General features: G+C 46.4%; 1 pseudogene; it reads left to right on the top strand.

The window, feature by feature from the left end:
• The first annotated feature begins 5,889 nt into the window (after positions 1-5,889).
• On the top strand, positions 5,890-22,871 carry LOC135531208 (lysosome-associated membrane glycoprotein 1-like; annotated as a pseudogene).
• The last annotated feature ends 1,916 nt before the right edge of the window (positions 22,872-24,787 follow it).

The following is a 24,787-nucleotide window of genomic DNA, read 5'->3' on the forward strand; positions in this document are numbered from 1 at the left end:
CTAGGCCAGGCTACAGGCTGACAGGGCATGGCTCTAGGCCAGGCTACAGGCTGACATGACGGCTCTAGGCCAGGCTACAGGCTGACAGTGCATGGCTCTAGGCCAGGCTACAGGCTGACAGGGCATGACTCTAGGCCAGGCTACAGGCTGACAGTGCATGGCTCTAGGCCAGGCTACAGGCTGACAGTGCATGGCTCTAGGCCAGGCTACAGGCTGACAGTGCATGGCTCTAGGCCAGGCTACAGGCTGACAGGGCATGACTCTAGGCCAGGCTACAGGCTGACAGTGCACGGCTCTAGGCCAGGCTACAGGCTGACAGTGCACGGCTCTAGGCCAGGCTACAGGCTGACAGGGCCAGGCTGACAGTGCATGACTCTAGGCCAGGCTACAGGCTGACAGTGCATGGCTCTAGGCCAGGCTACAGGCTGACGGGGCACGGCTTTAGGCCAGGCTACAGGCTGACGGGGCACGGCTTTAGGCCAGGCTACAGGCTGACGGGGCACGGCTTTAGGCCAGGCTACAGGCTGACGGTGCACGGCTCTAGGCCAGGCTACAGGCTGACGGTGCACGGCTCTAGGCCAGGCTACAGGCTGACGGTGCACGGCTCTAGGCCAGGCTACAGGCTGACGGTGCACGGCTTTAGGCCAGGCTACAGGCTGACGGGGCACGGCTTTAGGCCAGGCTACAGGCTGACGGGGCACGGCTTTAGGCCAGGCTACAGGCTGACTGGGCACGGCTTTAGGCCAGGCTACAGGCTGACTGGGCACGGCTTTAGGCCAGGCTACAGGCTGACGGTGCACGGCTCTAGGCCAGGCTACAGGCTGACGGTGCACGGCTCTAGGCCAGGCTACAGGCTGACTGTGCACGGCTCTAGGCCAGGCTACAGGCTGACGGTGCATGGCTCTAGGCCAGGCTACAGGCTGACGGTGCATGGCTCTAGGCCAGGCTTCAGGCGGACGGGGCATGGCTCTAGGCCAGGCTTCAGGCGGACGGGGCATGGCTCTAGGCCAGGCTACAGGCGGACGGGGCACGGCTCTAGGCCAGGCTACAGGCGGACGGGGCAAGGCTCTAGGCCAGGCTACAGGCGGACGGGGCACTGCTCTAGGCCAGGCTACAGGCGGACGGGGCATGGCTCTAGGCCAGGCTACAGGCGGACGGGGCACGGCTCTAGGCCAGGCGGACGGGGCATGGCTCTAGGCCAGGCTACAGGCGGACGGGGCACGGCTCTAGGCCAGGCGGGCGGGGCATGGCTCTAGGCCAGGCTACAGGCGGACGGGGCATGGCTCTAGGCCAGGCGGACGGGGCATGGCTCTAGGCCAGGCTACAGGCGGACGGGGCACGGCTCTAGGCCAGGCGGACGGGGCACGGCTCTAGGCCAGGCGGACGGGGCACGGCTCTAGGCCAGGCGGACGGGGCACGGCTCTAGGCCAGGCGGACGGGGCACGGCTCTAGGCCAGGCTACAGGCGGACGGGGCACGGCTCTAGGCCAGGCGGACGGGGCATGGCTCTAGGCCAGGGGGAGTAATTCTGCCTGTGAAGTCATTCCTCAGAAACAAATGATCCTTGCTGCAGTAGGAGGAGTGTGATTGGCCTGTGATGTCAGAGGTTCTGGTCCCAGCTTGTCTCTTTTTGGCGAGCTATTGTGGAATCACCTCTCCCCCCCCCCCCAAACCTCTCCTCATCCCTGTGTGTGTCTGAAGTGGCTTCCTCTGGTCTCCTCTCCATCTCAACCAAAACTAAGTCTGTTTACCAGCAGTTAGCTATTTGAATAATAAAATGATTTCACAAGTACAGAAAAGCAAAGTATTTTAAACTATTGCGGTTCTCATCTTCAGCGAGGCTGCCCCTCCACTCCTCCCAACAGAGCAGGATGTATGTGGCTTAGTGATGAGTCAGAGGAGCTGCTGCTGCTTGTAAGTGTTGCGTTTAGAGTAGTCCTCTTCACACCACCACCCCTACATTCTTATCAACCTTACTGACCAGGACCTCTAAAGAAATCAACCTTACTGGCCAGGACCCCTGAAGAAATCAACCTTACTGGCCAGGACCCCTAAAGAAATCAACCTTACTGGCCAGGACCCCTGAAGAAATCAACCTTACTGGCCATGACCCCTGAAGAAATCAACCTTACTGGCTAGGACCCCTAAAGAAATCAACCTTACTGGCCAGGACCCCTGAAGAAATCAACCTTACTGGCTAGGACCCCTAAAGAAATCAACCTTACTGGCCAGGACCCCTGAAGAAATCAACCTTACTGGCCAGGACGCCTAAAGAAATCAACCTTACTGGCTAGGATCCCTAAAGAAATCAACCATGTTGTTTTGGTCAAATAAAACCCGCACACACAGAACACACACATTTCAATCTTATTATCTATGATGCCTTGTCACTTAACCTGCCTTCATGTACATATCTACCTCAAATAGCTCGTACCTCTGCACATTGATCTGGTACTTCCTTTATATAGCTCCACGTTGATCTGGTACTTCCTGTATGGAGCTCCACATTGATCTGGTACTTCCTGTATATAGCTCCACATTGATCTGGTACTTCCTGTATGTAGCTCCACATTGATCTGGTACTTCCTGTATGGAGCTCCACATTGAGCTGGTATTTCCTGAATGGAGGTCCACATTGATCTGGTACTTCCTGTATGGAGCTCCACATTGATCTGGTACTTCCTGTATGGAGCTCCACATTGATCTGGTACTCCTGTATATAGCTCCATTGTGTTTCATTCCTCTTGTTACCATTATTTTTAAACTGCGTTGTTGGTTAGGGGCTTGTAATCAAGCATTTCACAGTGAAGTCTACACCAGTTGTATTCGGCGCAGGTGGCAAATAAAATTTGATTTGAAATAAATATGTTTGGGCTTTTTACTGTCAAATTGCAGTCTACAAATGTTTTTATTATCAACCCACATCTGAATCTAGTTGATGATCCCTGGAATAGACGGATGAAGACGAGATAAAGTCTAACTGAAAGCGAGGCACCAGTTGTCTCAAATCTCGCCTTGATATTGCCTATATCCCAAACGGCAGCTTAGTCCCTATTTAGTGCACTACTTTTCACCAGAGCCCCTATAGGGAATAGGGTGCTGTGATAAGAGGTCAACATAAAACTATGTAGTGTTGTAGTGATAAAGGTCAGAGTAACAGTACTACTGGAAGTCCAGGTATTCATGGCTTCACTCATTCCTTCCCAGGTTCCGGAACCCCCTTGTCAATTGCCAGAGAGAGAGAGAGTTGGTATACACCCCAAATGACACCCTATATAGTGCACTACGTTTGAACAGAGTCCATAGGATCCATAGTGCTCTGGTCAAAAGTAGTGCACAATATAGGGAATAGGGTGCCATTTGAAACACCGAAATAGTCAGCTGACTGCCCAGGGCGGTACTCTTCCCTGACCTGGCTCCTCACATGGCTCAGTCTCACTGCCGTTCCTCTCTACTATAAGACACGACTACTGCTGTCTGCCTTTCCTCTTTACTATAAGACTGACTACTGCTGTCTGCCTTTCCTCTTTACTGTAAGACTGACTACTGCTGTCTGTCTTTCCTCTCTACTATAAGACTGACTACTGCTGTCTGTCTTTCCTCTCTACTATAAGACTGACTACTGCTGTCTGCCGTTCCTCTCTACTATAAGACTGACTACTGCTGTCTGCCTTTCCTCTTTACTATAAGACTGACTACTGCTGTCTGCCTTTCCTCTTTACTATAAGACACTAACTACTGCTGTCTGCCTTTCCTCTTTACTATAAGACACTAACTACTGCTGTATGCCTTTCCTCTCTACTATAAGACACTAACTACTGCTGTCTGCCTTTCCTCTTTACTATAAGACACTAACTACTGCTGTCTGCCGTTCCTCTTTACTATAAGACTGACTACTGCTGTCTGCCTTTCCTCTTTACTATAAGACTCTGACTACTGCTGTCTGCCTTTCCTCTTTACTATAAGACTGACTACTGCTGTCTGCCGTTCCTCTTTACTATAAGACTGACTACTGCTGTCTGCCGTTCCTCTCTACTATATGACTGACTACTGCTGTCTGCCGTTCCTCTCTACTATAAGACTGACTACTGCTGTCTGCCTTTCCTCTTTACTATAGGACTGACTACTGCTGTCTGCCGTTCCTCTTTACTATAAGACTGACTACTGCTGTCTGCCGTTCCTCTCTACTATATGACTGACTACTGCTGTCTGCCGTTCCTCTCTACTATAAGACTGACTACTGCTGTCTGCCTTTCCTCTTTACTATAAGACTGACTACTGCTGTCTGCCGTTCCTCTCTACTATAAGACTGACTACTGCTGTCTGCCTTTCCTCTTTACTATAAGACTGACTACTGCTGTCTGCCTTTCCTCTTTACTATAGGACTGACTACTGCTGTCTGCCTTTCCTCTTTACTATAAGACTGACTACTGCTGTCTGCCGTTCCTCTCTACTATAAGACTGACTACTGCTGTCTGCCTTTCCTCTTTACTGTAAGACTGACTACTGCTGTCTGCCTTTCCTCTCTACTATAAGACTGACTACTGCTGTCTGCCGTTCCTCTTTACTATAAGACTGACTACTGCTGTCTGCCTTTCCTCTTTACTATAGGACTGACTACTGCTGTCTCCTCTTTACTATAAGACTGACTACTGCTGTCTGCCTTTCCTCTTTACTATAAGACTGACTACTGCTGTCTGCCTTTCCTCTTTACTATAAGGACTGACTACTGCTGTCTGCCTTTCCTCTTTACTATAAGACTGACTACTGCTGTCTGCCGTTCCTCTCTACTATAAGACTTACTCCTTTCTCTTTACTGTAAGACTGACTACTGCTGTCTGCCTTTCCTCTCTACTATAAGACTGACTACTGCTGTCTGCCGTTCCTCTCTACTATATGACTGACTACTGCTGTCTGCCTTTCCTCTTTACTATAAGACTGACTACTGCTGTCTGCCGTTCCTCTTTACTATAAGACTGGCTACTGCTGTCTGCCTTTCCTCTCTACTATAAGACTGGCTACTGCTGTCTGCCTTTCCTCTTTACTATAAGACTGGCTACTGCTGTCTGCCTTTCCTCTCTACTATAAGACTGGCTACTGCTGTCTGCCTTTCCTCTCTACTATAAGACTGACTACTGCTGTCTGCCTTTCCTCTCTACTATAAGACTGGCTACTGCTGTCTGCCTTTCCTCTTTACTATAAGACTGGCTACTGCTGTCTGCCTTTCCTCTCTACTATAAGACTGACTACTGCTGTCTGCCTTTCCTCTTTACTATAAGACTGACTACTGCTGTCTGCCTTTCCTCTTTACTATAAGACTGACTACTGCTGTCTGCCTTTCCTCTCTACTATAAGACTGACTACTGCTGTCTGCCTTTCCTCTCTACTATAAGACTGACTACTGCTGTCTGCCTTTCCTCTTTACTATAAGACTGAAGACTCTCTCTCCACATAGATCACAGACCAGTTATAAAACATTGGCCACCATCCTTTATTTAACCAGACGGGTCACATCGACATATTTTCCAAGTGAGCCAAGACAGCAGTATACATAGTTAACGCAACATAAAACACATACATCTACTAGATCATTAGTACTTGTTTATCTGCTATGTACATATGTTTTTTTTTTTCCTTTTTAGGGTTGCTAGGGGCCTCCCTTTGGGTCAATAAATAGCTGTTGTTTTTAGCTGACGTTTTCAAATATCCAAAACGAAATAACACATTCTATGATACAGTATTTTACAGTAGATTCTGATTTGAGCAGGGTTTTCCAGTAGTAGCACAGTACTGAGTCGTGTCAGGGAGGGGAGGTGTCGGTCGCCATCGGGCTGTAAAAAGAGGGTGTCGCTGGCTGCCTCACGTGACAGTGCTGGGTGGTTCTAAAGCTTGGTTCACGTGACTGGACGTTCCCTCCTGGTATTAATGACATGAAAGGGAGCGATACTGTCCGACTTCTGCAACCTGCTCCGAAAACAGGACCAAGAATATGAAAAAATATTAAATAACCGCCATATAAAAGGGGACAGAATAACAGGAAAAGGAAGGTCGACCTTTACTTTTCGGGGTTGTTGTTGCACTGCCTGGACAGCTGCTTTGGACAAGCGGTGTGTGCTATCCGTTAAACTGAACTCTGGACTTGAAACATGACTCGAACATGTCCATTCCTTGTCGGGCTCGCCTGCTTTGCGATTCTTGGTAAGTGTTTATTATAGTGGTGGTCGATCGAGGACGGTTACTGAGACGGAGGGGGAAGTGAAACGACGTCATAATCTCCGCTAGTGTTATATTATCGTGTAGTATGGTGATTTGTTAATTCGGCATAAGGAAGTTAGACATAAATAATTATATAGGGGCCTATGACATAAAGCATATTCTTTTATGTTTTTGGATATACGTTTTATTTATGGACGTTTCGGTGTAATGTTATTTTTTTTCTCTCTGTCGTATTTGTACACATGTTGATTTCGTCATGATGTCCAGGACATGTTGTGTGACTGACAGTAGAAGGTCAAGTGAATCAAATGGGATCAGACAAACGGGCATTTTGTTTTCCTAAAATCAACAGCGCGTCTGTCTCTCTGTCAACCCATTGTTCCGGGAACGCTTCACGTGACCGTAGAGGTGCTTTGTGTGTTGAAACACTGGAGCCTCTATGACCGACCATTAGCTGGCCGCTCATACTGAGAGACACAAACACACAGATGTCTTGTCACAGCACTGTCAAGTCAACCGACTATAAGCTATAGGCCTAATGTAGTTGTGGTCTGGATTTTTTTTTCTACTGTTTTGTGGAAAGTTTGTGTGCTGTGCTACTATTCACGGGCCAGGTCACAGGTTCATTGACATTTGAAACAGTGTCCCTTGCCTTTATTTTGTATTTAATAGTGATAAGATCCAGGCCTACATAAGAACTGGAATCGGGTTGGTAATGTGTGTGTTGTAGTCAACCTGTGATTATAGTGTTGAGTCACACCTCTTCTCTCTACTGCTGTGGAAACAGTATTATAGTGTTCCAGTGTGGTTGCTCTTTGTTTCAGTGTTGTCTGTTTTGCTATCTGTGTGTGGTGTGTGTGTTAGGGAGGATGTGAGGCAGGCAGGGTCATGTTCAACTACTGGAGTAAAACTCCCTGAGTCATCATCACACTGGTGCATGAGGCACAGCAGGGCCTGTTGCTCTGCTCTCAACCAGGCCAGATAATTAATAGACATTAATAACCCACTAAATTCTGTTTTCCTGGGACCCAAGCTTAGGAAAATATGCAACTATACATAAATATCGGTACATTTCATTGCCATTATGCCTAATATAAATGCAATATAGACAAACACCATTAAAACACACATCTGTCTAGGTTGGAACTGTTGCTGTTAAAATTCAATAAATAATTTTCATTCTGAACTGGAGCAAACTGATTGATCACATCACACAGATGCAGAACAGACTGGCTTTCTGAGTGCAACCCTAAGTAACAGTACAGATGAAGATGAAAAAGGATCAGGCCTACCGTACATCTTACTGTACAAATGATCAGGCCTACCGTACATCTTACTGTACAAATGATCAGGCCTACCGTACATCTTACTGTAGAAATGATCAGGCCTACGGTACATCTTACTGTAGAAATGATCAGGCCTACGGTACATCTTACTGTAGAAATGATCAGGCCTACCGTACATCTTACTGTAGAAATGATCAGGCCTACGGTACATCTTACTGTAGAAATGATCAGGCCTACGGTACATCTTACTGTAGAAATGATCAGGCCTACCGTACATCTTACTGTACAAATGATCAGGCCTACCGTACATCTTACTGTACAAATGATCAGGCCTACCGTACATCTTACTGTAGAAATGATCAGGCCTACGGTACATCTTACTGTAGAAATGATCAGGCCTACGGTACATCTTACTGTAGAAATGATCAGGCCTACGGTACATCTTACTGTAGAAATGATCAGGCCTACGGTACATCTTACTGTAGAAATGATCAGGCCTACTGTACATCTTACTGTAGAAATGATCAGGCCTACGGTACATCTTACTGTAGAAATGATCAGGCCTACGGTACATCTTACTGTAGAAATGATCAGGCCTACGGTACATCTTACTGTAGAAATGATCAGGCCTACTGTACATCTTACTGTAGAAATGATCAGGCCTACGGTACATCTTACTGTAGAAATGATCAGGCCTACTGTACATCTTACTGTAGAAATGATCAGGCCTACGGTACATCTTACTGTAGAAATGATCAGGCCTACTGTACATCTTACTGTAGAAATGATCAGGCCTACGGTACATCTTACTGTAGAAATGATCAGGCCTACTGTACATCTTACTGTAGAAATGATCAGGCCTACGGTACATCTTACTGTACAAATGATCAGGCCTACGGTACATCTTACTGTAGAAATGATCAGGCCTACCGTACATCTTACTGTACAAATGATCAGGCCTACGGTACATCTTACTGTACAAATGATCAGGCCTACCGTACATCTTACTGTACAAATGATCAGGCCTACGGTACATCTTACTGTACAAATGATCAGGCCTACCGTACATCTTACTGTAGAAATGATCAGGCCTACTGTACATCTTACTGTAGAAATGATCAGGCCTACGGTACATCTTACTGTAGAAATGATCAGGCCTACGGTACATCTTACTGTAGAAATGATCAGGCCTACTGTACATCTTACTGTAGAAATGATCAGGCCTACGGTACATCTTACTGTAGAAATGATCAGGCCTACTGTACATCTTACTGTAGAAATGATCAGGCCTACGGTACATCTTACTGTACAAATGATCAGGCCTACCGTACATCTTACTGAAGAAATTATTGTTGAAAGTCTAGGTTGGAACTGTTGCTGTTAAAATTCAAGTCATGTTTTATTCTGAACTGGAATAAACTGATTGATCACATCACACATGTATAGACCAGAAAACACACACACACAGTCCTTTTCTAGTCTATATCTGTGTGATGTGATCAATCAGTTTATTCCAGTTCAGAATATAAAATATGTATTTTAACAGCAACATGTCTATTCTGGGCTCTGTTTTTAGACAGTAATCATTCTCAGCCTTGAAACTGTATATGTACTTGTTTTTTAAGTAAGCCAGAGTTGAGAACCCTGACTCACATCAGTATGTGGTGCCAAACCGGACCAGAACATCTACTGCTTTCTCAGTCAGGCAGGAGACTGCTTCCTGCTGTAGTTGAGCAACCCAGAACTGTGTGTGGGTTTGCCTCAAACAGCGTCTTGCTTCACTCAGTTTATTCCAGTAAAGAATCAAAATGATGAGTTGTCTTCATCTTTACTGTTACTTAGGGTTGCACTATCAGTAGCTAACTAGCTTGCTTTGGCGAATGTTAGCTATTAGCCGTGTACAATGCCAGGGGATTGTTTGAAAGAGAAACTCACATCTACTACTATGAGAGTTAGTTAGTTAGTACTCCCATATTTCGGCTTATCATCACCTCTTATAAAATGACAACAATGTCTTGCTAGCTGACCTTTCCACTGTCGAAGCAATGTTTCCTGAAGCATTCAGCCCTGCTCTGAAAGACCTCCCTGGGTTTACCATCATGCTGTGGATGTTTGGTCAGGACATGTCGTTTAATTAATTTGTTCCTTATGCGACACTCATTACTAAGCACTTTCACACACAAAATACATTGTGGGTGCTCCTCGTTATAAGTTTGTATGAAAGAGAGAGAAACTCATCGCTGTATATGTGTTTTATGACAATTGAGCTCAGTCAGAATTTATGGCAAGCTTGACTACATTATTTTGATGACAGCTGGCGAGTGAGAATACCAAGTCATTGGATGACGGCGCGTCATCTGCCGCTGAACTACAGCGCTGCGTCGCGTTGGTCGCGGAGTGATCTTAAATTAAAACTGCAGAAAAAAAGATCCAGTAAATCGCGATGCACACAGGCTTCTCCCTCTCAGTCGCGCAGCTGCCAAACTGAGCAGAGACCACTGCATAAGCAGAAAGCGCACTGAACAGAGAGAAGCAGATGCACTTGGCCAAATCAATTCCAGTAATTAAAGAAACCAGAGCCAGCATCAGGCCTCGTCAGGCTCCCTTGCTCTGGAAGCTGATGACCTCATATTAGATAGACAGGTGTGCGTCTTAAGTGGCACCCTATTCCTAATGTAGTGCACTACCTTTAACCAGGGCCTATAGGGGTTAGTGCACTACTTTTAACCAGGGCCTATAGGGCTGCTCAAAAATAGTCCTGGTCAAAAGTAGTGCACTATATAGGGTGTCATTTAGAATGTACCCTTAGTTCATCTGACATTCATTCTGTCTGAACACAAGTGCTGATTTGGATGAATTGATCCTCTGAGGAGAGAAAGGAAGCCCGTCTCGACTATTGAGGCACGCCCACGCCCTCTGGTCAGGCACAACTTAGCCACACACTAATAACCTGACCTTTAACAGTATGTCGGTAGACACATATTTAACCCCTCGACCTCTGTGTCCGTTGTGGTAGCCAGCAGGTGTAAATGAGTCTGAATAGTGCACTATATAGGGTATGCCATTTGGAACACAGAGCAGGTATTAATAGTCTGTAGTAGGCTGTGTGCCAGACTAAAGGGTTGGTAATACAGGGGTTTGGTAATGGTACATGTGAAGGAGGAGGGAGGGACCTGGCAGTTATACATCTGCACTGTCGTTACATCATCACGGGAAACATTCTAGAACTCCTCTCATGCTTGGAACTGAACTACGAGAACTTATTCTGGTCGTACGGACAGAAGACGATGCTTCTCAGCTGTGGACGTGAGGGTTCTGGATCACGTTGAGGACGTGAGGGTTCTGGATCGCGTTGTGGACGTGAGGGTTCTGGATCGCGTTGAGGACGTGAGGGTTCTGGATCGCGTTGAGGACGTGAGGGTTCTGGATCGCGTTGAGGACGTGAGGGTTCTGGATCGCGTTGTGGACGTGAGGGTTCTGCATCGCGTTGTGGACGTGAGGGTTCTGCATCGCGTTGTGGACGTGAGGGTTCTGGCTGTGAAATCGCTTATCTGTCTATCTCGATTGATATGTAACCTGAGTCCCTGTCTCATCTCATAAATATATATACATATACACTAAACATAAAGGACCATAAGTAGCATAATGTGAACCACAACACGTGGTCCTTGGGTCAATACATACCTGAATGGGCCCGAGCAAACCATATGCTGAAAGGCTACCGGTTAAAATTATCAAACAACATGGGTTCTACAATCTTGTCAATAATAATAATGTATATAATAATAATAATAATAATAATTACAATAATGTCCTTAATATAGCACAGGACACATAACACTCGCTTTGTCAAGAAGGCATACTGGAGAGTTCTCTGATGGCTACCAAACAATGTCTGGTGTATGGTGGCCATCTTTAATATGGTCAGCTGGTGACCACCTGATGTGTCAGGTGAGCGGTCAGGTGACTTGGCGGCCATTTTGGAGAAACACTTTGCCACTGTTGACAGTGAACTGGGCCTTAAACATGGAATAATCCCCAACACTCCAACCTCATGAGAGCAAAAAAAAACGTTTTATTTTCCTAAAAAACAACTTAATATTAAAGGAGAGTCTTTGATTTGACGGCATGCACATGTGCGGTTTGGCACGAGACGACCGTTACAACAGATAAACGTGTTTCACACTTAGAAGCGTGACCATGGGTTTCTATTGGAGAAGTAGTTTCTGCCTATCGTCATACTGTACTGTTTTTGATAATACGACTCAGGTTGGTTCTCAAGTGATGGTGCTGCTGATGGTGGTGATGATGGTGTCTCTCCCAGGTTGTGTGACTGTAGTCCAGTCAGTCAGGGTTATAGTGATGATGATGATGATGATGATGGTGGTGTCTCTCCCAGGTTGTGTGACTGTAGTCCAGTCAGTCAGGGTTATAGTGATGATGATGATGTCTCTCCAGGTTGTGTGACTGTCGTCCAGTCAGTCAGGGTTATAGTGATGATGATGATGATGATGATGTCTCTCTCCAGGTTGTGTGACTGTAGTCCAGTCAGTCAGGGTTATAGTGATGATGATGATGGTGTCTCTCCCAGGTTGTGTGACTGTAGTCCAGTCAGTCAGGGTTATAGTGATGATGATGATGATGATGATGTCTCTCCCAGGTTGTGTGACTGTAGTCCAGTCAGTCAGGGTTATAGTGATGATGATGATGGTGTCTCTCCCAGGTTGTGTGACTGTAGTCCAGTCAGTCAGGGTTATAGTGATGATGATGATGATGATGATGTCTCTCCCAGGTTGTGTGACTGTAGTCCAGTCAGTCAGGGTTATAGTGATGATGATGATGGTGTCTCTCCCAGGTTGTGTGACTGTAGTCCAGTCAGTCAGGGTTATAGTGATGATGATGATGATGATGATGTCTCTCCCAGGTTGTGTGACTGTAGTCCAGTCAGTCAGGGTTATAGTGATGATGATGTCTCTCCCAGGTTGTGTGTAGTCCAGTCAGTCAGGGTTATAGTGATGATGATGATGATGATGATGATGGTGTCTCTCCCAGGTTGTGTGACTGTAGTCCAGTCAGTCAGGGTTATAGTGATGATGATGGTGTCTCTCCCAGGTTGTGTGACTGTAGTCCAGTCAGTCAGGGTTATAGTGATGATGATGGTGTCTCTCCCAGGTTGTGTTAACACTGTAGTCCAGTCAGTCAGGGTTATAGTGATGATGATGATGGTGTCACTCCCAGGTTGTGTGACTGTAGTCCAGTCAGTCAGGTTAAATGATGATGGTGTCTCTCCCAGGTTGTGTGACTGTAGTCCAGTCAGTCAGGGTTATAGTGATGATGATGATGTCTCCCAGGTTGTGTGACTGTAGTCCAGTCAGTCAGGGTTATAGTGATGATGATGGTGGTGATGTCTCTCCCAGGTTGTGACTGTAGTCCAGGTTGGTGTCTCTCCCAGGTTGTGTGACTGTAGTCCAGTCAGTCAGGGTTATAGTGATGATGATGTCTCTCCCAGGTTGTGTGACTGTAGTCCAGTCAGTCAGGGTTATAGTGATGATGATGGTGTCTCTCCAGGTTGTGACTGTAGTCCAGTCAGTCAGGGTTATAATGATGATGATGATGATGATAATGGTGATGATAATGGTGATGATGATGTCTCCCAGGTTGTGACTGTAGTCCAGTCAGTCAGGGTTATAGTGATGATGATGAACTCTCCAGGTTGTGACTGTAGTCCAGTCAGTCAGGGTTATAATGATTAAATTAAAAATAAAATATATCCCATAACAGACGCTTTTGTCCAAATTACAAGTCGGCTGGGGCCACTACTTTTACATATGGGTGGCCCCAGCAGGGATCCACGACGCTTGGGTTGCAAAAGCGCCATGCGACTGAGCCCACAGGACCCATGATGATGATGATGATGATAATGGTGATGATAATGGTGATGATGATGTCATTCCCAGGTTGTGACTGTAGTCAGTCAGTCAGGGTTATAGGATGATGATGATGATGATGTGATGATGATGTTTTCCCAGGTTGTGTGACTGTAGTCCAGTCTCAGGTCACTCTGAAGGTGACAAGGTTTTCCACCTGCAAAAACAGGAACTCTCCGCCCTTTCTCCATCACCTATGACACAGCCAACGGCACGGTAAACTACATCCCCCACAATCCTCTCCGGCTTAGAGAAACACAGATTATACTTTTGATAATGTCCTGAACATAAGTCTCTCTTCCCTGGACATTGTGTGAGTTTGGGCCAACGATACTATCCTGAACATGTTTTTAAATGTACAAACTTCTTCTTCACTCCAGCGTACGGTGGTGGTGCCCCTCCCAGGTTCGGCGGTGGTGGGTGTGGCCAGCTCGTGTGGGGGTGACGGCCATGCTTCCCCTCGCTCGTGGCGTTGTTCGGGATGGCCACTCCCTGGGCCTCAGCTTTTCATCCAACGTCAGTCTGTACAGTGTCGCTAACCTTACCCTGCAGTACAACCTCAGTGATGTCTCTACTTTCCCAGAGGCCAACGGGACTGGTGAGAAAGAGACACACACACACACACACACACACACATATACTAACACAGGGAGTCACGCTTCACACACACATATTAACACACATCACACACATACACACACACATATTAACACACAGTCACGCTTCACACACACAAACATACATACTAACACAGGGAGTCACGATTCACACATGCATACATACATAGTTACATACATACATACATACTGCCTGCCTCACGTCCTCCCTAACACACACACTAACACACGAGTCACACTTCACACACACTAACACACGGAGTCACACTTACACACACATACACACAGGGACACTGGACACACATTTCACACACACGGAGTCACGCTACACAAACACATTAACACACGGAGTCACGCTACACAAACACACTAACACACGGATCATTACACAAACACACTAACACACGGAGTCACGCTGACACAAAACACACTAACACACGGAGTCACATACACAAACATACTAACACACGGAGTCACACTTCACACACACACAAACACAGTTGAGTCACTACACAAACACACTAACACACGGAGTCACGCTGACACAAACACACTAACACACAGTCACGCTACACAAACACACTAACACACGGAGTCACACTTCACACACACGCAAACACACGGAGTCACGCTACACAAACACACACACACAGTCATATCACACACACGCTAACACACGGAGTCACGCTTACACAACACACTAACACACGGAGTCACGCTACACACACACACTAACACACGGAGTCACGCTTCACACAAACATTAACACACGGAGTCACGCTTCACAAACACACTAACACACGGAGTCACACTTCACACACACACTAACACACGGAGTCACGCTACACACACGCAAACACACAGTCACACACAAACATACTAACACACGGAGTCACACTTTCACACACATACAAACACACGGAGTCACGCTACACAAACACACTAACACACGGAGTCACACTTCACACACACGCAAACACACGGAGTCACACTTAACACACAGTCACACACACACACACTAACACACGGAGTCACACTTCACACACACTAACACACGGATACTTCACACACACGCTAACACACGGAGTCACACTTCATACACACACACTAACACACGGAGTCACACTTCACACACTAACACACATATACATACACACACGGAGTCACGCTTACACATACACACACATATATACACACACACACATACATACATACTGCCTCACGTCCCTCCCTAACACACACTAACACACACTTCACACACATACATACACACACACACACACACAGTAACACACACACACATATACACACACACACACACACACTAACACACGGAGGCACGCTTCACACACACATACAGTGGCAAAAAAATATTTAGTCAGCCACCAATTGTGCAAATTCTCCCACTTAAAAAGATGAGAGGCCTGTAATTTTAATCATAGGTACACTTCAACTATGGCAGACAAAATGAGGGAAAAAAAAATCTAGAAAATAACATTATAGATTTTTAATGAATTTATTTGAAAATGATGGTGGAAAATAAGTATTTGGTCAATAACAAAAGTTTATCTCAATACTTTGTTATATACCCTTTGTTGGCAATGACAGAGGTCAAATATTTTCTGTAAGTCTTCACAAGGTTTTCACACACTGTTGCTGGTATTTTGGCCCATTCCTCCATGCAGATCTCCTCTAGAGCAGTGATGTTTTGGGGCTGTTGCTAAGCAACATGGACTTTCAACTCCTCCAAAGATTTTCTATGGGTCTGAGGTCTGGAGAAAGGCTCCAGGACCTTGAAATGCTTCTTACGAAGCCACTCCTTGAGATTGCCCGGGCGGTGTGTTTGGGATCATTGTCATGCTGAAAGACCCAGCCACGTTTCATCTTCAATGCCCTTGCTGATGGAAGGAGGTTTTCACTCAAAATCTCACGATACATGGCTCCATTTATTCTTTCCTTTACACGGATCAGTCGTCCTGGTCCCTTTGCAGAAAAACAGCCCCAAAGCATGATGTTTCCACCCCCATGCTTCACAGTAGGTATGGTGTTCTTTGGATGCAACTCAGCATTCTGAGTTGAGTTTTTACCGAAAAATTATATTTTGGTGTCATATGGTCAGATGAAATTCTCCCAATCTTCCTCTGGATCATCCAAATTCTCTAGCAAACTTCAGACGGGCCTGGACATGTACTGGTTTAAGCAGGGGGACACGTCTGGCACTGCACTACGCCTGGCGGCGTAGTGTGTTACTGATGGTAGGCTTTGTTACTTTGGTCCCAGCTCTCTGCAGGTCATTCACTAGGTCCCCCCGTGTGGTTCTGGGATTTTTGCTCACCATTCTTGTGATCATTTTGACCCCACGGGGTGAGATCTTGCGTGGAGCCCCAGATTGAGGGAGATTATCAGTGGTCTTGTATGTCTTCCATTTCCTAATAATTGCTCTCACAGTTGATTTCTTCAAACCAAGCTGCTTACCTATTGCCGATTCGGTTTTCCTAGCCTGGTGCAGGTCTACAATTTTGTTTCTGGTGTCCTTTGACAGCTCTTTGGTCTTGGCCATAGTGGAGTTTGGAGTGTGACTGTTTGAGGTTGTGGACAGGTGTCTTTTATACTGATAACAAGTTCAAACAGGTGCCATTAATACAGGTAACGAGTGGAGGACAGAGGAGCCCTTAAAGAAGAAGTTACAGGTCTGTGAGAGCCAGAAATCTTGCTTGTTTGTAGGTGACCAAATACTTATTTTTCCACCATAATTTGCAGATTAATTCATTAAAAATCATACAATGTGATTTTCTGGATTTATTTATTTTTTAGCTCATTTTGTCTGTCATAGTTGAAGTGTACCTATGATGAAAATTACAGGCCTCTCATCTTTTAAGTGGGAGAACTTGCACAATTGGTGGCTGACTAAATACTTTTTTGCCCCACTGTATACATACATAAACACACATACTAACACACGGAGTCACGCTTCACACACACACACACACACACATACTAACACACGGAGTCACGCTGGTCACACACACACACACACACACATACTAACACACGGAGTCACGCTTCACACACACACACACACACATACTAACACACGGAGTCACGCTTCACACACACACACACAGGGTACTAACACACGGAGTCATGCTTCACACACATACTAACATACGGAGTATTGCTTCACACACACACACATACTAACACATGTTGTGTTGAGTCACGCTTCACACACACACACACATACTAACACACGGAGTCATGCTTCACACATACTAACACACACACACACACATACTAACACACGGAGTCACGCTTCACACACACATACTAACACACGGAATCACGCTTCTCACACACACACACACACAGTCATGCTTCACACATACTAACACACGGAGTCATGCTTCACACACACACATACTAACACACGGAGTCATGTTTCACACACACACACACACACACAGTCATGCTTCACACACATACTAACACACGGAGTCATGCTTCACACACACACACATACTAACACACGGAGTCATGTTTCACACACACACACACACACACACACACACACACACACACACACACACAGTCATGCTTCACACACATACTAACACACGGAGTCACGCTTCACACACACTAACACACGGAGTCACGCTTCACACACACACACACACATACTAACACACGGAGTCACGCTTCACACACACAGAATGGATTATTATGTGATTTCTGACCAATGTGTCTTGTCTGTTTTCCGACAGATGTGGTAACTGTGGAGACGACCTCTGTAGGGATGGTTGCTAGGGTCAACACCACCTACAGATGTATCAGCGCCTCACCTGTCATTGTGGGAGGAGCCACCGTCACCTTCTCAAACGTCACGATGGAGGCCTACATGACAGGAGACGATCTGAGCCCCAACGGTACAATCAACACCTGGGCTGAGCCCCCAATCTCACCCTTTCTCTGGATAGTGCACTACTTTGGACCGGGGCTAATTTGGGATGCACACTTATTGTCCACCACTGATCATCAACCACTGACCATCAACCATTAACAATTGTTTACTGACCATCAACACTTTGGTTATTCCTTTACATGTTTGACTTTGACCACTTAACTTATTGTGTTTAAATGAACAGTGTGAGGAATTGACCCGTGTTGTGTGATATCTGGTCTGAACAGTGTGAGGGTATTGACCCGTGTTGTGTGATAGCTGGTCTGAACAGTGTGAGGGTATTGACCCGTGTTGTGTTGTGTGATAGCTGGTCTGAACAGTGTGAGGGTATTGACCCGTGTTGTGTTGTGTGATAGCTGGTCTGAACAGTGTGAGGGTAATGACCCGTGTTGTGTGATAGCTGGTCTGAACAGTGTGAGGGTAATGACCCGTGTTGTGTGATAGCTGGTCTGAACAGTGTGAGGGTAATGACCCGTGTTGTGTGATAGCTGGTCTGAACAGTGTGAGGGTAATGACCCGTGTTGTGTGATAGCTGGTCTGAACAGTGTGAGGGTATTGACCCGTGTTGTGTGATAGCTGGTCTGAACAGTGTGAGGGTAATGACCCGTGTTGTGTGATAGCTGGTCTGAACAGTGTGAGGGTAATGACCCGTGTTGTGTTGTGTGATAGCTGGTCTGAACAGTGTGAGGGTATTGACCCGTGTTGTGTGATAGCTGGTCTGAACAGTGTGAGGGTAATGACCCGTGTTGTGTGATAGCTGGTCTGAACAGTGTGAGGGTATTGACCCGTGTTGTGTGATAGCTGGTCTGAACAGTGTGAGGGTAATGACCCGTGTTGTGTTGTGTGATAGCTGGTCTGAACAGTGTGAGGGTATTGACCCGTGTTGTGTGATAGCTGGTCTGAACAGTGTGAGGGTATTGACCCGTGTTGTGTGATAGCTGGTCTGAACAGTGTGAGGGTAATGACCCGTGTTGTGTGATAGCTGGTCTGAACAGTGTGAGGGTAATGACCCGTGTTGTGTGATGGCTGGTCTGAACAGTGTGAGGGTAATGACCCGTGTTGTGTGATAGCTGGTCTGAACAGTCTGTTCTGTTCTTCCCAGAGAGTGTGTGTACTGCTGACCAGAGCTTCACCACAGCCCCGCCTCCATCCCCCTCCACCACCACAGCAGCCCCCGCCCCCGTCCCCACCCCCCCTGGAACCCCTACCCAGGGCAGCTACTCTGTCTCCAATAGCAACGGGACCGTCTGTCTGCTGGCCCGCATGGCACTGCAGCTCAACATCTCCCACTTCTCTGCCTCACAGAATAAGGTAACACACACACACTCATGTACACACACACACACACTCGTGTACACACACACACACACTCGTGTACACACAGTAACCTATCCCTCTCCTGCTCATTGACAGACTATCCAGGAAGTAGTAAACCTGCTGCCCAATCAGACGACCAGCTCAGGATCATGTGACCCCACCAGCGCCACCCTGGTGCTGACACAGGGCAGTGCCTCCAACCTCAGCTTCCTGTTTACTCTGGTGACATCATCACTCTACTGTTTACCTGTCTGTCAGTCTTTTATACTTTTGTCTGTCTGTCTGTCTGCCTCCCTGCCTGTCTGGTTATCAGTCTGTCTGTCAATTCTCTCTCCTCTCCTCTGTGGCTGATGTTGTTTCTTGTCTTTCCAGAACACCACGTCTAACAGGTACCACCTGACTGGTCTGTCTGTGGTAGCAGCTTGGCCTGATATGACAGGTTAGTGTTTCCTCTGTTATCAATAGTGTCCATATAGACCAAACAGTACCAGTATGTTACACTGATGATTGGTCTCTTCAGGACTGAGATGATAAATATACTACCACTCACCTTTATCACCTGTCCCTCTCTATGTCTCCATGTCTCCCCCTCTCTGTCTCCATGTCTCCCCCCCTCTCTCTGTCTCCATGTCTCCCCCTCTCTCTGTCTCCATGTCTCCCCCTCTCTCTGTCTCCATGTCTCCCTCTCTCTGTCTCCATGTCTCCCCCTCTCTCTGTCTCCATGTCTCCCCCTCTCTCTCTGTCTCCATGTCTCCCCTCTCTCTGTCTCCATGTCTCCCCCTCTCTCTGTCTCCATGTCTCCCCCCTCTGTCTCCATGTCTCCCCCTCTCTCTGTCTCCATGTCTCCCCCTCTCTCTGTCTCCATGTCTCCCCCTCTCTCTGTCTCCATGTCTCCCCCCTCTCTGTCTCCATGTCTCCCCCTCTCTCTGTCTCCATGTCTCTCTGTCTCTGTGTCTCTCTATGTCTCTCTCTCTCTGTCTCCCTCTCTGTCCCTCTGTTGAATAATTACTGTTCCATAACAATGTCTGGATCTCTGTTCACCTCTACCTCTCTACACTTCCTCTCTCTCTCTCTCTCTCCCTCCCTCCAGCCCCGTTCAACACCAGTAACAGTAGTCTGGACTACCTGCGTGGCTCCCTGGGGCGTAGCTACATGTGTAGTTCCGAACAGACTCTGGCTGTAGACCAGAACTTTTCCCTCAACACCTTCCACCTGCAGGTCCAGCCCTTCGGCATCACCAGAGGACAGTTTGCACAAGGTACCTGATATGATCTAATCTAGCGCCTCCTTTCATATGTTCTATCCATCTCTCCTCCCTCTCTACCACGTTTCATATGTTCTATCCATCTCTCCTCCCTCTCTACCCTTTCATATGATCTATCCATCTCTCCTCCCTCTCTACCACGTTCATATGATCTATCCATCTCTCCTCCCTCTCTACCACGTTCATATGTTCTATCCATCTCCTCTCTCTACCCTTTCATATGTTCTATCCATCTCCTCTCTCTACCCTTTCATATGTTCTATCCATCTCTCCTCTCTCTCTCTCCTTTCATATGTTCTATCCATCTCTCCTCTCTCTCTCCTTTCATATGTTCTATCCATCTCTCCTCTCTCTCTCCTTTCATATGATCTATCCATCTCTCCTCTCTCTACCCTTTCATATGTTCTATCCATCTCTCCTCTCTCTCTCCTTTCATATGTTCTATCCATCTCTCCTCTCTCTCTCCTTTCATATGATCTATCCATCTCTTCTCTCTCTCTCCTTTCATATGATCTATCCATCTCTCCTCTCTCTCTCTCCTTTCATATGTTCTATCCATCTCTCCTCTCTCTCTCTCCTTTCATATGATCTATCCATCTCTCCTCTCTCTCTCTCCTTTCATATGATCTATCCATCTCTTCTCTCTCCCCTTTCATATGTTCTATCCATCTCTCCTCTCTCCTTTCATATGATCTATCCATCTCTCCTCTCTCTACTTTCATATGATCTATCCATCTCTCCTCTCTCTCTCCTTTCATATGATCTATCCATCTCTCCTTTCATATGTTCTATCCATCTCCTCTCTCTCTCCTTTCATATGTTCTATCCATCTCTCCTCTCTCTCCTTTCATATGATCTATCCATCTCTCCTCTCTCCTTTCATATGTTCTATCCATCTCTTCTCTCTCCCTTTCATATGTTCTATCCATCTCTCCTCTCTCTCCTTTCATATGTTCTATCCATCTCTCCTCTCTCTCTACCCTTAGTCAATGTGTCCTTGATTAGAAGTTCTGTATTTGTATCATGACCTTGACTTTTTTCCTGTTTTTCTCCCCCTCTCCCGCCACCCCCCCCTCTCCCGCCACATCCCCCCCCTCTCCCGCCACACCCCCCTCTCCCGCCACATCCCCCCTCTCTCTCCCTCTAGCGGAGGAGTGTCAGTTGGATCAGGACAGCATGTTGATTCCCATCGTCGTGGGAGCTGCTCTGGCCGGCCTGGTTCTCATCGTTCTCATCGCTTACCTCATCGGCAGGAAGAGGAGCCATGCTGGATACCAGACCATCTGAGAACACTGACACACAACCTTATGTGTATCAATCAGCACCCTATTTCCTATATAGTGCACTACTTTTGACCAGAGGTCTATGTGGATTCTGGTCAAACTTAGTGCACAATATAGGGAGTCTTTTCAGGCAGACTGCAGAGAGCCAGACGCTCAACCAACCACTGCTACTAATGACTGACTGGACCATGTACAAACCAGGCCCTCTCTGCAGTGTGTCTGTCTGTCTGTCTGTCTCTGTCTGTCTCTCTGTCTGTCTGTGTATTGTTATTCACAGCAACTCATCCTCTGCTATCTACTAACAGACTAGTGCCTGGTCAAACCTACCTTTCCCATCGTCTCTCTGTCTCTAGCCCATCTCTACTGCAGCTGGCTCAGTAAACCCTTTTAGTTCTGATGTCATTTCATGTTTGACTTGGGTGGATTCTCGCTTTAAACGGAATTTAAAGATTTGTTTTTTTCAATTGCAGTTCTTTGTGTAAATTAAATGAATCTGATATTAAATTATATAGTATTCAACTCTTATGGAAGAGTGGGTCTTTCCTAGAACCACGTTTTGTGATGGACTCAACAAGCTTCCCTTCCTTCCTCATCTCCTTTCCTTCAGGACCGCCATCTTTTCTACGACATCACCTAGGGAGGTCTGAAGCCTCCTGTGGGGGGACAAAGGGAAACTTGAACAACTCCTCTCTGGTCAGAGATACTGAGCGGGTTATATCTTGTAGATCACAGGAGCCTTTGAAAGGCCTTGTGTTTGTGGTTTTACTGCGTTTCATAACAAAAGGTTGTGGATGCTGTCGGACTGAGGAACAGAACAAGGTTAAGGTTGTTTCATGATGGATGTGTTGAACTGGTGTGTAATATCGTTCAGCTCCTCCCCTCTCCTCCATGAGATCGTGTTCATCCATTGTAGTGAGTTGATCTTTTTATTTTTGGAGAGAATGTTTTGATCGTTTTTTCTATTATGCGTCTTGCTAAGGTCAATAAAAGACAACTGAAACACATTTCTTCTGCTTCCTGAGTTGAGAATAGATGGGGTTTGTAGTTCCCAGCACGAGAGACTTACAGGGACTACAAAAGTAGCAGAAAGAACAGACGGGGGGAGGAAGGAAGAGTCAGTAGTTTATTTAATAATGTCTGGTGTACAGAGAATCAGGCTAGTTTCTAGTGCACTACAGACACTATCATTCATGTACGACGACGCTTCAAGTCTACTTCTCAACGTCAGTGATCTCATCACTCAGAGGAGAAAAGTCATAGAATCCAAATCTTGTTCTTAAATGTTTATTCCAGTTACGATGAGCTTCAGTCAGCAACTTGAATCTCACATGAGTTACATCTCAATTGGCACCCTATTCCCTATATAGTGCCCTATTCCCTATATACAGCTCTATTTTAGACCAGGGCCCTATTCCCTATATACGGCACTATTTTAGACCAGGACCCTATTCCCTATATATTGCACTACTTTAGACCAGGGCCCTATTCCCTATATAGTGCACTACTTTAGACCAGGGCCCTATTCCCTATATAGTGCACTATTTTAGACCGGGACCCTATATACTGCACTATTGTAGACCAGGGCCCTATTCCCTATATAGTGCACTATTTTAGACCAGGGCCCTATTCCCTACAGTGCACTACTTTAGACCAGGGCCATATTCCCTATACAGTGCACTACTTTAGACCAGGGCCCTATTCCCTATATAGTGCACTACTTTAGACAGTGCCCTATTCCCTATATAGTGCACTACTTTAGACCAGGGCCCTATTCCCTATATAGTGCACTACTTTAGACCAGGGCCCTATTCCCTATATAGTGCACTACTTTAGACCAGGGCCCTATTCCCTATATAGTGCACTACTTTAGACAGTGCCCTATTCCCTATATAGTGCACTACTTTAGACCAGGGCCCTATTCCCTATATAGTGCACTACTTTAGACCAGGGCCCTATTCCCTATATAGTGCACTACTTTAGACCAGGGCCCTATTCCCTATATAGTGCACCACTTTAGACCAGGGCCCTATTCCCTATATAGTGCACTACTTTAGACCAGGACCCTATTCCCTATATAGAGCACCACTTTAGACCAGGGCCCTATTCCCTATATAGTGCACCACTTTAGACCAGTTCCCTATTCCCTATTTAATGCACCACTCCCTATATAGTGCACTACTTTTGTAGGGAATAGGATGCCATTTGGGGGACACAATGGAATCCTCAGTTAGCAGGGTGTGAGTTAACAATACACTCCATCTAACTACATTCAGGGTCTACATGAAGACAATAACTATCTAGCTACATGTGTACACTCAGGTCTAAATTAGTTAATGTAGACATGTAGCTAGATATTTCATGTAGACCTGAATGTACACATGAAACTAGATAGTTAATGTAGACATGTAGCTAGATAATTATCTAGCTTCATGTGTACATTCAGGTCTACATGAACCAATACGTCCAGGGCTGGTTTCCCCCAATGCAGATGAACACCAAAGCTGGATGAAAACTCATGTTGAATTCCTGCATCTCTACAGTGCAGCCGCCGTCCTCTGCTGTCTGCGCGTCATTAAGACATCAGTCTGGTAACGTCCTCTGCTGTCCGCGCATTAAGACAGTCTGGTAACGTCCTCTGCTGTCCGCGTCATTAAGACATCAGTCTGGTAACGTCCTCTGCTGTCTGCGCGTCATTAAGACATCAGTCTGGTAACGTCCTCTGCTGTCCGCGCATTAAGACAGTCTGGTAACATCCTCTGCTGTCGCGCGTCATTAAGACAGTCTGGTAACGTCCTCTGCTGTCGCGTCATTAAGACAGTCTGGTAACGTCCTCTGCTGTCAGCTAGCGTCATTAAGACAGTCTGGTAACGTCCTCTGCTGTCCGCGCGTCATTAAGACAGTCTGGTAACGTCCTCTGCTG

The sequence above is a fragment of the Oncorhynchus masou genome, unplaced genomic scaffold (genome assembly GCF_036934945.1).
Source record: "Oncorhynchus masou masou isolate Uvic2021 unplaced genomic scaffold, UVic_Omas_1.1 unplaced_scaffold_1554, whole genome shotgun sequence".
Classification (NCBI taxonomy): Eukaryota; Metazoa; Chordata; class Actinopteri; order Salmoniformes; family Salmonidae; genus Oncorhynchus; species Oncorhynchus masou.